This window comes from Mixophyes fleayi, chromosome 1 (genome assembly GCF_038048845.1).
Source record: "Mixophyes fleayi isolate aMixFle1 chromosome 1, aMixFle1.hap1, whole genome shotgun sequence".
NCBI classification, from domain to species: domain Eukaryota; kingdom Metazoa; phylum Chordata; class Amphibia; order Anura; family Limnodynastidae; genus Mixophyes; species Mixophyes fleayi.
Genome location: NC_134402.1, coordinates 154,595,946 through 154,613,516, shown reverse-complemented (window position 1 = coordinate 154,613,516; position 17,571 = coordinate 154,595,946). Strand labels below are relative to the sequence as shown.

The 17,571-nt window shown below is 40.7% G+C and overlaps 1 pseudogene; it reads left to right on the top strand.

Annotated features, from left to right (window-relative positions):
- Positions 1-17,571, top strand: part of LOC142139780 (rap guanine nucleotide exchange factor 2-like) — a 56,281-nt pseudogene that overhangs the window by 26,447 nt on the left and 12,263 nt on the right.

The window sequence follows — 17,571 nt, the reverse complement described above, 5'->3', positions numbered from 1 at the left end:
CAGTGCTACAGCACTGGATAGCACCAGGTTTCAATACAGCTACCACTTCTTATGTAGCAGCATGTCAGACATGTGGCAGGCATAATCCAGGTCAGATGGTCAAAGTACACACACCAAAAACATTGTACCCATTTCAGAGATTGCAGATAGACTATATTTAGTTACCCAGGGTAGAAACATATGAATATGTCCTTGTCTGCACTGACATTTTCTCTAGGACCTGGCTAGTGGCTAAAGCTACAGCAAAGAACACAGCAAAGAAATTGATTAGTGAGGTAATCTGTAGATATGGAGCACCTGGGACCAGGGCCATCTTTTCCATTGGGCACGATGGGCAGCTGCCCGGGGGCCCCATGGGCAAGGGGGCCCCATAGGCACGGCTCTTAATGAGAATAAATAATCCTGCAAAAGAAAAAAACCTGCAAAAAAAACCTACAAGGGTCACTGAGCAAGTACATCTATCTATCGCTATCTCTATTTATCTATATCTGTATCTGTATACATCTATATATCTATATCTAGGGGCCCCGGTGCACTGCTTTGCCCGGGGGCCCATAATGTTGTTAAGATGGCCCAGGCTGGGACAAAAGAATCAGATAGAGGACCACACTTTACAGGAGAACTTATGTGACATGTCATGCAGGATCTGGGTATTGAGCAAGAATTTCATACCCCTATCACCCCCAGTCGAGTGGAAAGGTGGAAAGATTAAATGGTACAATAAAACTAAAAATTCAGAAAATGATAGCACAGAGAGGCAAGACATGGGTAGAATGTCTACCTTTGGCCCTGTACTCGGTAAGAATAACACCTGGTAAGAAAACTAAGCTGTCACCATATGAAATACTGTTTGCAGGACCACCTAAAATAGGATGTTATTTTCCTCAACAGTTACAGCATAATCATAGAGATCTTACTGGTTACTTAAGTGACTTGCAAAAGATTATGACTAACGTACATTCTCAAGTTTTCTCCTCCATTACAAATCCAGCCGAAATATCAGGGACTCACACACTGGAGCCTGGTGATTGGGCGTATACAAAAGGCACGCCAGAAAGGCATTGGAACCTCGATTTGACGGTCCATATCAAGTCCTACTTACCACCCCCACATCTGTAAAGGTTGGAGAAATGGGGAACCTGGATACATGCTTCGCACTGCAAGAAGCTGACGGTGAAAATAGGACCATGAATCCTTTTTTCTGGTTTTGATAGGGATTGCGACATTGCTAATAGGTATACATGCACAATGGATGCCCACAGTATTTGGGGCAGCACGGTGGCTCAGTGGTTAGCACTTCTGCCTTACAGCACTGGGGTCTTGAGTTCAATTCCCGACCATGGCTTTATCTGTGAGGAGTTTGTATGTTCTCCTCGTGTTTGCGTGGGTTTCCTCCAGGTGCTCTGGTTTCCTCCCACATTTCAAAAACATACTGAGGTTAATTGGCTGCTAACAAAATTGACCCTAGTCTGTGTGTGTCTGTCCATCTCTGTCTGTCCGTCTGTATGTTTCTGTCTGTATGTTAGGGAATTTAGACTGTAAGCCCCAATGGGACAGGGACTGATGTGAGTTCTCTGTACAGCGCTGCGGAATTAATGGCACTATATAAATAAATGGTAATAATAATATTTACACCCCTTCAGGCAAGCATAGACTGGGATGTGTTTACAGGAAAATTAACTTCAATAACAAGTATAATTAATTACCTAGTACATCCTTTGTTGATAATTATAATCATTTTAATATTGTTGATTTGCTGGAATCATTACTTATCATAATACCTTAGAAAAACGGTGAATAATACAGGACAGAACCATGTTTGTAAAGAGAAATATCGTCAACCCTGACAAGAGGTGTGTATATTTCAGTAACAGCATGACAGAAACCAAAAAAAAGGAAGTCCCCTCTTATATTTACTAGGATGAGATGAAATGTGGGGATCCTAGTGGTGAATGATGCTTGATCTACCCATCTGCTAGCATAAGGTGAAACATATGAGTAAAGTAGTTGCAACATGGATGACTACATTTCAGGAAAGGTAGGGATATGGTTAGTTTTTTTAATGGAGGGGATTGTGAGGGTGGATATTGGTTATTAAAAATAATAAAATACTGTTGTGCAAATGCAAAGAAAGTTTTCCTTACATTTGTAAGTTCAGCTTACAGCTATGTGAAGAACTTAATAGAATTAACAGAAGAACTGACTGAGCGCCCCGCACCTCAAGGCCGGACAACTGCACGAGACATGAGATAACGCCTGGCTAAAATGTTTTACTTCAAACTTTGAGAAAACTGTATTTTTCCACCATGTGCTCAATCTATGTAGCATGCATAAATAAATTACGCCTCTTTTTCTAATTGTATAATCACGTACACAGTATTTTATGTATAAATAAAGCCAGTCTAGGGGAATGTCCCTTAGAGCTAAGTTGAATTCATCACAGCCTGTGTATGCGTCTACTTATCCTCTCCATACGGCTGATAAGTAGCAGAGATTCTCAGCCCTCAAGTACCCTGACACCAGCACCAATAGTTCAAGGACCCCTTCCTGCCCTGCCGTTCATTATTTGTTCCACAAATAATTTATTTTCATTTAATTTTATTATTATTTATTAGTTGCTTTCTTTTGTTTTAATATTTTTTTGAACTAAACTATGTATTCATTATGTCCCTGAACACACTGCAGTGTATTTGTCACACACTACCATATAAATGACGGCACTAGTAGAATACTATAGGCCATCTTCCTGTTTTTTGTGTGTGTTTTACCACCAGTTATTTCTATAGGATTCTGCAGGTCGGTGGTATAGTAGAGAGGCGAAGGTCCCCCCAGTATTGTTGTAATAAAACAAGGAACACAGGGCTAAAACTGCATAAACTAGTGGGTTTATCCACAAAGATCTTCCATTAGTTCAGCCAGCAGCCACACACATCTTTTCTCTCTCTCTAGCCAGTCCGTTTTTGGCTCCTCCCCTTTTCCCCAAGAATCTCTCTGAAGCCTTCTAGTATATTCTTGGGCTCCAGAGAGCAGCCTGTGCTGCAGTTTGCAGTCTGTCCACCCAAAAATGGCCGACACAATTTGCATTTAGCTTCCCAGAGGCACTTTGGGGAACTATAGTTTTCTGAAAGAGTGCATACAATAATACCTGTGGTTTGCAGGGTATTACAATAGCAGTCCCCATAGACATTTATGATCCAAAGATCCCTCTACCACAATGCTCTCCCTATAGAGCACAGCTGTACATGTGTAAATCCCTTTTCAGAACTTATTAAATTGCAGTATATAGCCATCTATGGGGACTGCTATTTTTTTCAGAAAAAAATGCAAAGCAGCAGATATTTATGATATCTGCTGTGATGCAGTGATAATAAATATGCACACTTCTTATATGTGCGTCGGTCCAGCTGTTTTCGAGGGAATTTAATACAAAAAAATCATTAATAAATAGGATTATTTCTGGTATATACACGTCCCCGTTATAATTTATACAGTGTCCTGATACAAATAACATGCTAACAGTATCAGTTATATATTTTTTAACCTGCTACTGTAACAAACACATGCAGCGTTCTACACGCGCCATTTTTCAGTGTAACTAAGATTAATTTCTCCATTCCCGATTTATGGGATTTATTAGAATATTCACCTATAGGTATTTTATTTGAATGAATACCAAACGAGAAAATGTCAATGCAGTGGATTGCAATAATTTGCATGACACTAGAGACATGTGAAGTATTGCACACGCTATTCTCGACTGAAATGTAGCTTGTGTACCTCTCAATAATATACTAATCAACGGCTATCAAGCCAATTAGTTACCACCTGCTATTTATTATGATTTATTGATATCTTAGTGTTCTTCTGGACACAAGAATTATTATTACCATTATAATAGGAGTAGCACTATATACGCCGTACTTTAATAGAAGCCGATGCCACTATCTCCTCACTCAAGACATATTTCAGTGGCTTGTCTGTTTTCTGTGCTCCTTAATAACATACCAAATAACAGCCATTGAGGATATCAGTTATCACACACCACTTGCTGTTATTTTTTTATACCTTAGTGTTCTTCTGGACATGAGATTTATCACAACAAGTGCAACGCTGAATACACCGCGCTCATGTACCCCTCAATAGCATACCAATAGCAGTTATCAAGTATATCAGTCACCATACATTACTTGCTATTACCCTCTGATACCTTTGTGTTTTATTGAACACAAGATTTATCGGCATCATTATAGCAAGTGTAGCTTTTCATACAAGATATATTTAAGTGCCTTGCTTCGCCCTTTGTACTCCTTAAATTATATAATAATTAATAGCCATCGACTACAGTACTTACTATACACCACTTGCTATGATTTTTTTGATACCTAGGGCTAGATTTACTAAGCTGCGGGTTTGAAAAAGTGGGGATGTTGCCTATAGCAACCAATCAGATTCTAGCTTTCATTTATTTAGTACCTTATACAAAATTACAGCTAGAATCTGATTGGTTGCTATAGGCAACATCTCCACTTTTTCAAACCCTCAGCTTAGTAAATCTAGCCCATAGTGTTCTTCTGGACATAGGATTTATTATTACAGCAAGCGTAGCGCTGTATATGCCGCAATCCTTTTTAAGCAGGTCCCGCTGTCTCTTGACATGAGACATATCCAAGTGCCCATTTATAGGGAGTATATTGCCTGTCTGTGAATGTAGATTTTTCATTTTCACATCTACTCAGTACTAATAGGGCATCGGCAGCGTCAGAGAGGCGAATTCTAGCACTCACACAACCTATGTATCCCTTGTTGGCAGACTGACAGTAACAAGAGTCTAATATTATTCATTACTACCAGATTATAAAAGTCTGAGTAGTTTTTAGGACAGTGTCTGAATCACAAGTATTGTCGATAATAGCATTTTCTAATTCACACTGTCTTCTCTTTCTCCGTTTGAGGATCCAGACGATTCAGTCTTTAACCACAATTCAATAAAGTTTAATCACTGGGCATATGATAGCCCACTACTGTGGAGTTCACTGTGGCAACTACGATCTATCTGCCACACTTATATCAGATAAAGTTTTTGAGTTTATACTATAATTTTAGAACTCAAATCCCCCCAGCAAGTGTTTTTAAACACACGTCTTTTGTGTTTATGTTTTTGGTTTTAATATTTCACATTTTCTTTGGCCAGATGATGTTTTATTTTTATTATAATTATAAATAATAAAAGTTAAATTTTAGGTGGCGTGCTGTTTAGCCTTTCTCTTGTAGAACTTTGTTTCGTTTCTCTTTTTCCCTGATAATAAATATGCACACTTCTTAAATGTGCGTCAGTCCAGCTGTTTTTGAGGGAATTTAATACAAAAAATCATTAATAAATAGGCTCCAGAGTGAGGGAAGGACTTCAGTAAATGTTACGATACCACTTGTTTCCTTGGCATACAGTATGACAGGTTGTAGTTATCCTACAGAGCATCGGGGGAAATGTATGACATCACTTCCATTAACCATTTTTTCCTCCATGAACAATATGTATAAGATGCTGCCAAAGAAGTTTAACTTCAATATGTTTATTCATGACAAACTAATGCAAACATTCCATGTAGTTCCTATAAATATGTACACTTAAAGAACTAAAACTTCTCGTTACAAATACTAAGATGTGACATGATCATTTTCTAATACTTTTAATTCTATTGTGTATTCAACATTTTTTCAGTAGAGTCTGTGGTGATGTAATCATTCCTACTGTTCTTTCTCACCTGTCATAGTGGTCATTTACCAACGTTGCTTAACTCTGCACTAAAATAATAGCAGCCAATTAGACATCTCCATTCACTGACAAGCTTGCACAGGTTAAAGCTGACGATCCTGCGATTTTAGCGCAAACTGGAATTTTTCAGAAATGTTAGTAGATAACGTTGTATTTCAATCGTCACTCCCGCCATGATGGTCACAATGCTCATGTGTCCGCATAGTGTTGGTGTGTTGGCAGCACAAGATGAAGCTCAGAGACAGAACTGTCAATATGAAAGTTCATCAGGAACAGAGAATGCAATTATGTGATCATAATTTTTAACCCTACTGTATGATAATGCACTGCTCAGGGGCATCCTACATACTTAGGACGTAGCTTGAAATGACTACAAATACAAGTGACTAATAGAAGCTTAACCAAGAAATAAAGTAAATTAAAACCAAAACCCAAGTTTTGAGTTTCAACAATGATTTATTAAAAAGTAAAATCTTCTACCAGCCCGTCTACCCAAAGAGACCCATCCCAGGGCTTTTCAGATATATTTTTATAGCTTTAGTTAATTATTATCAAAATTTGCAACTTGTTATATACAAATGCTTTTATTCTCCCACAGTAGACCTTTGTGGTGGCGGGAACCTGCTTTTGACCTCATCCACCTTTTCAATAATTTTGTTTCTGTTTTTAATTAAAATTAAAATTTGCTAATGCAAGAATCCAAGACCTTTCCCGTGCAGCCCCCTTCTCTGGAACGACCTCCCTCGTTCCATCCGTCTCTCTCCTACTCTGTGCTCCTTCAAACGTGCACTCAAAACTCACCTCTTCCTCAAAGCCTACCAACCATCTACTTAACCCCCATCTCCTCCATTTAGCTCGTCCTCCCTTCTCTCCTCTTGCCTCAACTGGCTCCTCTTGTGCCTGGTCTGTTTACCCTCCCTTAGGATGTAAGCTCGTATGAGCAGGGCCCCCTCCCCTCCTGTCTCCATACCTGTTCTTCCGCTCCGTCTTTACTGCATATGACTAGCCGGAGTTTCTGAAGTATTGGTACTTTTTGTTCATTGTTCTGTATGGTTTCACCCTGTATAGTCTACTGTTAGTACTGTGTGCGGCGCTGCGGATACCTTGTGGCGCCTAACAAATAAATGATAATAATAATAATGCTTTGTTAAAACACTTAATTTGATACAAAGACATAAGTTGAAATTTAGAAAGTATCAGACCTTGGTTGACCCACCTTTGGTCAGAATAAATGCTGCCAATTGACGATGTATGCTGTTTCCAAAGTTCCAGGAGGTTTCAAAAGACGTGTCCCAAATTTCATGTGAAATAAGTTTAACTTTAGACACATTGGTGTTCAATGCGATGCAGAGCCAGAGATTGTATGGGCCTGTTAAGCACAATGATTGTTGAAGTGTAATGATCTTCAAAATATTTCTCCACCAAATGTGTCTCAGATCACTGTCATGCTGAGAAAAACAATTTCTTCCCAAGATCAGCTTTTTCAGTGACAGTATCACATTTTTACACAAAATACCTTTGTATACTTATTTTGTATTTATTAACTCAATCAATGCTAGGTTTGGTTTTATGTAGTCTCCACAGCAGTGGGTGGGATGCATTCTGATTTCAGAGCATCCTTAATCGTTACTCACACCTTCTTGTGACCGTCACTCCCAAATAAATTAAACTTGCTTTCATCACGAAAATGAATACCAAAAGTACATTGGTTTGGAAAAATGGGCCTTAGCATACACCAGTTTTGCTGTTTTGCTTTTTATGATGCTGGTGTTTTGGGGTTATTGCCATTGCGTCAGGGCCGTAACTAGGGCTGTGCTATAGGGGCGACCGCCCAGGGCGCAACGCTGAAGGGGGACGCAGTTTAGGAATAATTTTAAGTTATTATATATGTAACACCCCCCTAGTGGTGTTTTAGTTAAACCTTTACCTCAGTGAATAGAGGAGGGGTCACCTAGAGGGTAAGATAGAAGTTTCTGAAAAGTTACATAAACTGGTTACCATGGTGATAACCCAGCCCAGCCTGTGAGACTAAGTGAGAGGAAGGAGGGGCTGTCATTAAGGGGGGATAGGAACTGAGAAGGGAGACACAAGAGGAGAGTTGTAGCTGAGGACCTGGGGTGGAAGCTCCCAGGCTCCCCCAGCATTGCCTGGAAGTCTGAGCATGGTGACTGAGCCAGGGCAAGGAATGTGTGCACTGGATGAGGGGGAGAACTCCATGCCACTATAGAGAACCCAAGAGAGAGGGGGACACTTTGCATGGAAGAGGCCCTGGAGTGAGGGCTGCTACAAGAGGCCTGGTAGCTGTAGTGTCAGATCCTGAGGCTGAGAATACACAGAGTGACGTGTCAGAGCACAGGAGACATCATCCCCGCAGAGGAGGGATGAGCTGCAGTTGAGAGGTACACAGAGTGTGTCAGAGCTGCATGGAGGAGAGGCTGCCTGCCTATTAGCATCCATGCATGTGCCCCTGCAGAAAGGGTATCTGCAGTGAGTATGGAGTGTAAGAGAGACCAATGATTTATGTTACATAACATCTGGATAACATTAAGAACTGTGCAGGAGGAGTAATGAGATATATTTGCAACCATATTCGTATTGCTCATTAAGAACTGTGCTGGAGAGAGTAAGGAGCTGTACATATATTTCTTTATTGCTGCAACCATTATGATTATCGTGCTGGAGGAAGAGTGTAAATAAAGAGTTGAGTTTGTTATAGAGATGGTCTGGCGCCCAAATTATTGTGACTTCTATTACACTGCACCAAAGTGACATTACCTGTGTCCCACTAACTACAAAGAAACACCTGCATGTGCAGGGACCCCCTGATCATTTACACCCATGCCCATCAGCTAGCCAGGGCTTGAGAAGGAGGTGCACTGTGTACCCTTTGCACCCCACACTACACACAGTGACAGGGGGTTACATAATGGCGCCCAACGTGGGGCTCGAGCACAACAGATGGAGAAAGTGCTTGCAGGACACAGGAACTGAGAGCAGTGTGCCCAGCCGGAGAAACACCCTTGGGACACCATGTCTGACCGTCTCTAGGTGCCCAACAGAGACCAAGGGTAATGAGGAGGTAAAGCAAGTTGTTTGCTGAGTAGTTCTGTCCAGGACAGTATATGGAGCAGCAGTGTGCTTGTTGCTGAGACTTGTAGTGCCACTTATCCCAACTGAGTGGGAAGCAAAAGAAGAAAAGGTTCAACATGTGAGGTGCAATTACAATGCAGTCTGTATATTGCCTTTCCTGAGGATTTGGGGAAGCAAAGAGAGGCAGGCTGTGCAAGTGACGTCTGTATATTGCCCTTCCGGAGGATTAGGGGGAGCAAAGAAAGGCAGATCGTCCACGTTGGAGAGAAAGGGGGGGAAGACAACCCCGCTGGTCAAATGCCACCCCTGCATATATTGCTGATATGTGATTGGGGGTGTTGTGGGGTATGCAATGTGAAATGTGTTTTATATTGATACTGCCATTGTATTGCTATGTATGTATTCACTTTACACTGTGATTTTTCATGCAATAGTGATGTAGAAAAGTTTACATGTGTGTGGTCATATGTGAGTTAGGTGTGAGTGAGATTAGCTAGGCAGCCCCATTAGGTGTAGTTTAGGGTGCCCAGCTAATCGGGGGAGAATGTAACACCCCCCTAGTGGTGTTTTAGTTAAACCTTTACCTCAGTGAATAGAGGAGGGGTCACCTAGAGGGTAAGATAGAAGTTTCTGAAAAGTTACATAAACTGGTTACCATGGTGATAACCCAGCCCAGCCTGTGAGACTAAGTGAGAGGAAGGAGGGGCTGTCATTAAGGGGGGATAGGAACTGAGAAGGGAGACACAAGAGGAGAGTTGTAGCTGAGGACCTGGGGTGGAAGCTCCCAGGCTCCCCCAGCATTGCCTGGAAGTCTGAGCATGGTGACTGAGCCAGGGCAAGGAATGTGTGCACTGGATGAGGGGGAGAACTCCATGCCACTATAGAGAACCCAAGAGAGAGGGGGACACTTTGCATGGAAGAGGCCCTGGAGTGAGGGCTGCTACAAGAGGCCTGGTAGCTGTAGTGTCAGATCCTGAGGCTGAGAGTACACAGAGTGACGTGTCAGAGCACAGGAGACATCATCCCCGCAGAGGAGGGATGAGCTGCAGTTGAGAGGTACACAGAGTGTGTCAGAGCTGCATGGAGGAGAGGCTGCCTGCCTATTAGCATCCATGCATGTGCCCCTGCAGAAAGGGTATCTGCAGTGAGTATGGAGTGTAAGAGAGACCAATGATTTATGTTACATAACATCTGGATAACATTAAGAACTGTGCAGGAGGAGTAATGAGATATATTTGCAACCATATTCGTATTGCTCATTAAGAACTGTGCTGGAGAGAGTAAGGAGCTGTACATATATTTCTTTATTGCTGCAACCATTATGATTATCGTGCTGGAGGAAGAGTGTAAATAAAGAGTTGAGTTTGTTATAGAGATGGTCTGGCGCCCAAATTATTGTGACTTCTATTACACTGCACCAAAGTGACATTACCTGTGTCCCACTAACTACAAAGAAACACCTGCATGTGCAGGGACCCCCTGATCATTTACACCCATGCCCATCAGCTAGCCAGGGCTTGAGAAGGAGGTGCACTGTGTACCCTTTGCACCCCACACTACACACAGTGACAGGGGGTTACATATATTTTTAGTTCATTTGGTTAAAATTGAGGGCTTGGGGGTCGGCATTTGTTTTTCTCGCCCCAGGTGCTAGAATTCTAAGTTACGTCTCTGCATTGCGTAGTAAACTTTGTTTATGAAGGACATTTCATATCAGTACTTTTGTTTTGTTTTTTAACACTTCTTTTAAATTGATTTTCAAAGAATGTACAATCATGGATAACATACAAATAATATATAACAATGCGATTTACATATAACAGAATAAATGCAAAGGGATACAAGTTAAAACATAACTGACTCTGAGAAATGTTACAGTCACGAAAAAATACATGAATAACATGCAGAATAATCAAATAATTAAAATAGCTTTGTCACTACAGATTTTGTTCTGCCTCCTTCCTTGGCAGACTTACTTATTTGTTCATATAGGTGCTAGGCATAGTTGTGATATAGCGAGGAAAAAAACATTTAAGCTAAACATAAGTCATACTTGCCAACTCTCCCGGAATGTGCGGGAAACTCCCGCATTTTGGGTGAGTATCACGGACTCCCGGGAGAGTATGGCAATCTCCCGCATCGGGTAGAATTTGGTCCAAATTGCCGCGATTCACAGGGAATCACTGTAAAATTATGCAGTTTGCGTCATTACGCCACGGGGGCGTGGCCAAATGATGCACATTTTTCGGAGCCCCGCCCCCTGCACACCCACCTTCCCACTGCAGCTCCCGGATCATACTTGCCATAAGTTGGCAAGTAGGACATAAGGGCTCCATCTTTGTTCACTATAACCATGTAATGTACACATATATGGAAACACTATACTCAGGGGCATGCCTGGACTGGCCATCTGGTAGTTCTGGCATTTGCAACTGAAGGCTAACATACAGTGTAGTTTACAAAGGCTTCTACATTGTACATAGACTTTTATCCCTGTAATCCATTTATAAGGATTGCCAGACCCTTGCTTTACCGTTTAAATTAAGTAGCATTTCCTTTTTCCCTGACAAAAGATGCAATCAAACAAATAGTTTTTATTACATTGGGTAAGATATATTATATAAGGAAAGAAACCGGCTGCTCTTCATGACGTCAGTCACCATGGCGACGGGAATATCGGTGCTGTTAATGGTGTAATGTAAGTAAGCGCCTATGTACAATGTACTTTACAAAAGCTTCTACATTGTACATAGGCGCATACTTACATTACACCATTAACAACGATAATCCCATCGCCATGGTGACTGATATCATGAAGAGCACCAGGATTCTTACTTCTTCGTCATTGCTTCAAGTAGCTTTCATCAGTAGTCAGCATCGGGGATTGTCGCTATCGAACCCTTCGGAATCATCATGTAGTAGTAAGTCTTGTCGGGGTATTCAGCATCGATATGCCATACCACACCCATTTAATTAGAGTACACACCCTCGACTAATACTTGAAACTTCTTGTCCTGAAGTATTAAAATAGTTCATTGTACTGCTGAGGCCTATTCAATAGTTCTTCTCCTGGTCTTCAAAGGTTCTATTGATTGCGTCTCCTGTGAACTGAATTGAGTCTCGCCCAATCACATTATATTCCTAGACAACAAAAGCTTCTGGCTTTAAAATGTGTACATTCAAATGATCAACTAAAAAAAGTTTTTTTTATATAAACTTATTAATCAGTGAGAAAAGGCAATTACTTGCCTGAAACACACAGTTAGAAATCCTGTGTTTCCCGTAGGTGCACATTATGCATGTCTTCAGCTAGAGAATTGTAAAGTAAACATTTGAGCAAAACTGTGCAAAGAGCAGATTCTTCCTGAGAAGACCTGGCTTATATTTTTGTACAGCTCCTTTCAGCTCTGCCTTGAATGGATGTTGAATAATTTGACAATTTTTCTTTCACACAACTGTTAACTTAGGCTCATGTTTATTTTTCCACATTTCAGGCTATTTTTAGCTCAGCTAATGATAAGTAATTCATCCTTTAGTAATAAAAAATGATGTACCGACTTATTATAATGGTACATTTTGGTAAATGTCCTTACAAATATATTACATTATTTCGTTTTTCGATTTAGTTTTTTTAGCATAATTATTTTAGATTTAAATCGCAAAAACAAACAAAAAGTTGTTTCAAGAAACAGCTTGGTTTAAGTGTTAACACTCTTTGTAACTTGCAGCCTTTCAAATGGAATATACTGTGTAAAAAGAAAAAAGTACTTTGTATTGTTACAGGTTATGAGACAAACAGATATTCTATATTTAAGATCTGTTGCGCTAAATTTTAAAATGTCCTATTTTATCCCCAGATCTTCCTGACCAGGTACTGCGAGTGTTCATGGCAGACCAGCAGAGCTGCTATATAATGATAAGCAAAGATACCACTGCCAAGGAAGTGGTCATTCAGGCTATCAGGGAGTTTGCGCTAACTGCGGTACCTGACACTTAAGCTGGGTACACACTACACTGTTTTCGTCCAATAATCGGCTCAAACAGCCGACATACGACCGCTCGTTCAAAAGTCGGGTCAGTGTGTGCAGTGACACGATGGTCGAAAGTCTGCCCAAATGGACGATTATCGCCTCATTTGGTTGGTCGTACCGTTTAATATTTTCGGTCCAATCTCGTTTCCGCTGTGTAGTGTGTATAAACTTCCGACCGATCCACAACAGTGAGTACGAAATTACAGTCATTGCTCACGACAACATGGCTGTAAAAAGTCGCTAAAGGGACGTTCGCTCCTCCCTTTATCGTCCTAAACAAGGCTAGTGTGTATGCAGTCCATGGACCGAGTGATCGGACCATCGATCGCATGTAAAATCGCTCAGCATAAAAAGTTGGTCGAAATTTCTGTAGTGTGTACCCAGCTTTACTCTTTGTGTGAGGTGTCTGTGACGCCGGAAGGTGTTATCAAGCAGTGGCGGCTCCCAGATCAGCTGTCTAAGCTGTCAGACAGAATACAGTTCAGTGGCAGGTATTGTCCTATTATGATTGAATGTTTATTAATTGTTGATTCTTTCATGTAAAGTGGTACTTCTGGGATCTGCACACATGCAATCCTTTTAGGTCCTGCACGCAAGATATTTAGGTTATTGTTTGATTACTCTTTAAATATTTTTTTTCTATTTATATCTGATGAAAATGCTAGTGTACTCATCTCATGAGATTCCTCCCACACCAGACGAACCACATCACAGTATGACAGCAGTCTTCCAAATGATGTAATCCTATTGGCTACAGTTAGCAGCTGAGTCATCATTGCAGCTCCTGCTGCCAACTGGATGCTATGACGGTCTCACACTTGCCAACTCACAGTTAACACTCGATCCCAAAATATAGAATATATAATTAAACACATTTTATCTCTATCATCAGCTTACTGATCCTAGCCAGATGAGGTTAGAATACAGGCCTTGCATACATATTGATGCTAACTAAGTTTGTTCTTTTAGGTATTACCTTAAAAAAAAACATGGAAACAGAAGCATTATGCTCGGATGCAGATGCCCAGAACTTGCTAAGAGAAAGTTAGATTTTGTTGCTGCAGTTAAGTACCATTGAGGTTGCCACGAAGCTGTCCATGATGGATTTGGAGCTGCTTCGAAACATTGAGCCCTCGGAGTACATTGACAACCTCTTCAAGCTGAAGTCAAAAACAGGCTGCACCAACCTCAAGAACTTTGAAAAAGTAATTAACCAAGAAACCTTCTGGGTGGCCTCAGAAATCCTAAGGAAAACCAACCAGTTGAAAAGGATGAAGATCATCAAGCATTTTATTAGGATAGCTCTACACTGTAGAGAGTGCAAGAACGTCAACTCTATGGGGTGAAGTCAATTGACCGCAAGATATTTTTTAACACAGCGTTAAGTCATTTTTAACGCAGTTTTTTTCATGAAACAGTCCTCTCGCGCTCCAGTAGAAGGTCTATTGAAATAATTGAAGCTATTAAATTGTTTTTTAACTCGGCACGTTAAACAGGCCAATTTGCTGTTTTATCCCGCACCTCTTTGGGGTGTGCTAAGAAACCTATGAAAACTATTTGAAATCATGTAATAATGGAAAAAAAGATAAACTATGTTTATCAGTAATGCATAACAATAAAAAGTTGATTTTCTTGTGAAAAAATAATGAAAAATACAAACATAAAAAAATAAAAATAAAAATCACAAATTAAATATATTTATGTATGTTTTTGGTACAAATAAACATGTACTAATGTGTTTTGCCATGGTATAGGTGATTCTATAGTAAAAAATAGTGAAATAAAAAAATATGCTAAAGAAAGTACTGTAATGTAGATATTATCAAATAAATAGGTTGTGTAATGCAATCTAATGTATGAAAATGTATGCCAATCCTTTTTTTTGTGTTATACATGACACGTTAAACACTCCCCTTCACTCCTCTAAAAATTCGCAAACACCAATAATTAACGCGTGGGAGCAGCGTTCCCTCTTTTTCAATTGAATTGCACGAGTTTTAACGCTGCGTTACCTAACAGTGGTTGCTGTAGCAGTTAAAAACCCGCAAGTGATTTATTTATTTTTGACGCTGCAGGAAAAAAAAACACGCGGTCAATTGAATACCTCCCTATGTTTGCAATCATTAGGTAAAACCACATTCTTTAATGCTTATTTACTGTGTGTTTAGGTTTTCCAGCTGTAGGGAATAGTAACTATAATTATTCATGTGTTTGAATATTATATATATCAGTAGACTTTACAGCAATCCTATGGGAAGATTTAATGTTTCTCACTTCCACTTTCTAAAAGTATACCTGTCATATACAGGCAATTGCATTTCTCTCCATCTCTCTGTTAGAGAGGGTCCCTGGATTTGCTGTATGCTGTATCCAGGAAGTAACTTTGCAGTTTACATGTTTTGATCCCCTTCCCTACAAAGTTTCATAGTTATAGCAGCTATCAATAACATATCTTAGGCTGTAAGACTTCCCCTATGTCACTGTATACCACAGTCAAACAAACTTGCATGTGTATGATTTCAACATGTCATAAATACTTCAACCAACTGGGCTGCCCACACCAACAGTTCATCTGCAGTATGCCCAATTCAAAGATAACTGAGACACGAGAGAGAAAGGAGGGCAACAGCTTATAACTGATTTTCTTTAAATTGGCTTTGCAATTTGGCTTTAATCAGGCTTTAGTGTTCTATTTTTAGAAAACTTCATGATCTCACAGTTAAGATATAATATCTGCTCTGTTCTTGGTCCCCTACTCTTTTCACTCTATACTTCCTCGCTTGGTGCTCTCATCTCCTCCTTCGGTCTCCAGTATCACCTTTATGCTGACGACATTCAACTCTACATCTTGTCACCAAATTGCGCGGCGTGGGTGTCACCCTCGACCCTTCTCTCTCTTTTTCCCCCTATATTCAATCCCTTGCCCAAGCCTGTCGCTTCCAACTGCGCAACATTGCCCGCATCCGGCCCTTTCTCTCTCAGGAGGCCACTAAAATTATCATTCAAGCACTCATCATCTCCCGCCTAGGCTATTGCAACCTCCTCCTTACTGGCCTCCCCCTCTCCCATCTCGCCCCCCTCCGCTCTATACTCAATGTGGCTGCAAGACTCATCTTCCTTTCTTGCCACTCCTCCTCTGCCTCCCCTCTCTGCCTTGCCTTACACTGGCTCCCTGTTCCCTACAGAATCCTTTCAATATTCTGACCATCACTTACAAGGCGGTCTCCCAGTCTACTGCCCCCTATATCAATAACCTTCTCTCCATTCACACTTCTGCCTCCTCCCTGCTCTTGGCCAATGGCCGTCGCCTCTCCTCCACTCTGATCACCTCTTCCCACTCGAGAATCCAAGACTTCTCCCGTGCAGCCCCTCTTCACTGGAATGACCTCCCTCGCTCCATCCGTCTCTCTCCTAATCTGTGCTCGTTCGAACGGGCACTTAAAACCTGTTCCTCAAAGCCTACCAACCTTCCACCTAACCCCCTTATCTCCTCCACTCGTTCTCCCCTCTCTCCTCCCGGCCCCCTGTTCTCTCCCTGTTCTCTCCCTACATACTTCAACTGGCTCCCTTTGTGGCTGAGTTTTGTTCACCCTCCTTTAGGATGTAAGCTTGTTTGAGCAGAGCCCTCTTCCCTCCTGTCTCCATACCTGTTTTTCTGCTTCGTCTTTACTGCGTTAGCCTGTCTGGAGTTTCTGAAGTTTTGGTATTTTTTGTTTATTGTTCAGTTATGTTTCACCCTGCATAGTCTACTGTTTGTGCTGTGTACGGCGCTGCTGAACTATTGTGGCGCCTAACAAATAAAGGATTATAAAAATAATAATCATGCATTGCCTAGTACTTACGGTCCTGGTATCCTAAATAATTATGTTCACATACTACATCAGTACAGAAAATTGATTTATGCAGGTTTGTCTTTTAATATGTACAATGTGATTTATATTAAATTAGATTTTTTTGTTGCAGTGGCTTAAATTTAGCTGCAGTATCAAGGCTGAGAACAACATGGGAAAAACTCCCTAATAAATACGAAATTTTTTTTCAAGATCTCCAATACCTTTTTGACCCATCCAGAAACATGGCAAAATATTGTAATGTGATGAATAGCCAGAACCTACAGCCTCCCATCATCCCTCTATTTCCTGTAATCAATAAAGACCTAACTTTCTTGCATGAAGGTTTACATGAAGGTACTTAAATTATTACCTGTAACCCCTATTAGTTTACAAGTTTCTAAAATGCATCTTTATCACTTATCTTTAAATATTGGGGGGGGGGGGGGGTTTCAACTAGGCAATAACTCCAAAGTTGAGGGACTGGTGAATTTTGAGAAACTACGGATGATTGCAAAAGAAACCTGCCACGTTGGTCGAATGGCCTCTGTTAACTCATTCCCTGCCCTAATATTTCGGACAAGGTACTTCTAGGACTTCTTAATTCCATTTAGCAGAAGCTATTCTTCTTGCACAATTGATTTCCTGTCCTTGCAGATTATTAAATGGGATTAAAATGTGAAAATGTACTTAGTGGGTGTATTGCCTTGCCTACTTTAAGTGTTTAAGCTACTTTAAGTTTAGGGTGAGCAACTTGTAGCTACTGAGCTGGAAGTTGGAAGTTAGACTCCACTTTCAGCTGACATTGACAGCCACAAGTAACCTTACTCTGACTAAGGGCTATATT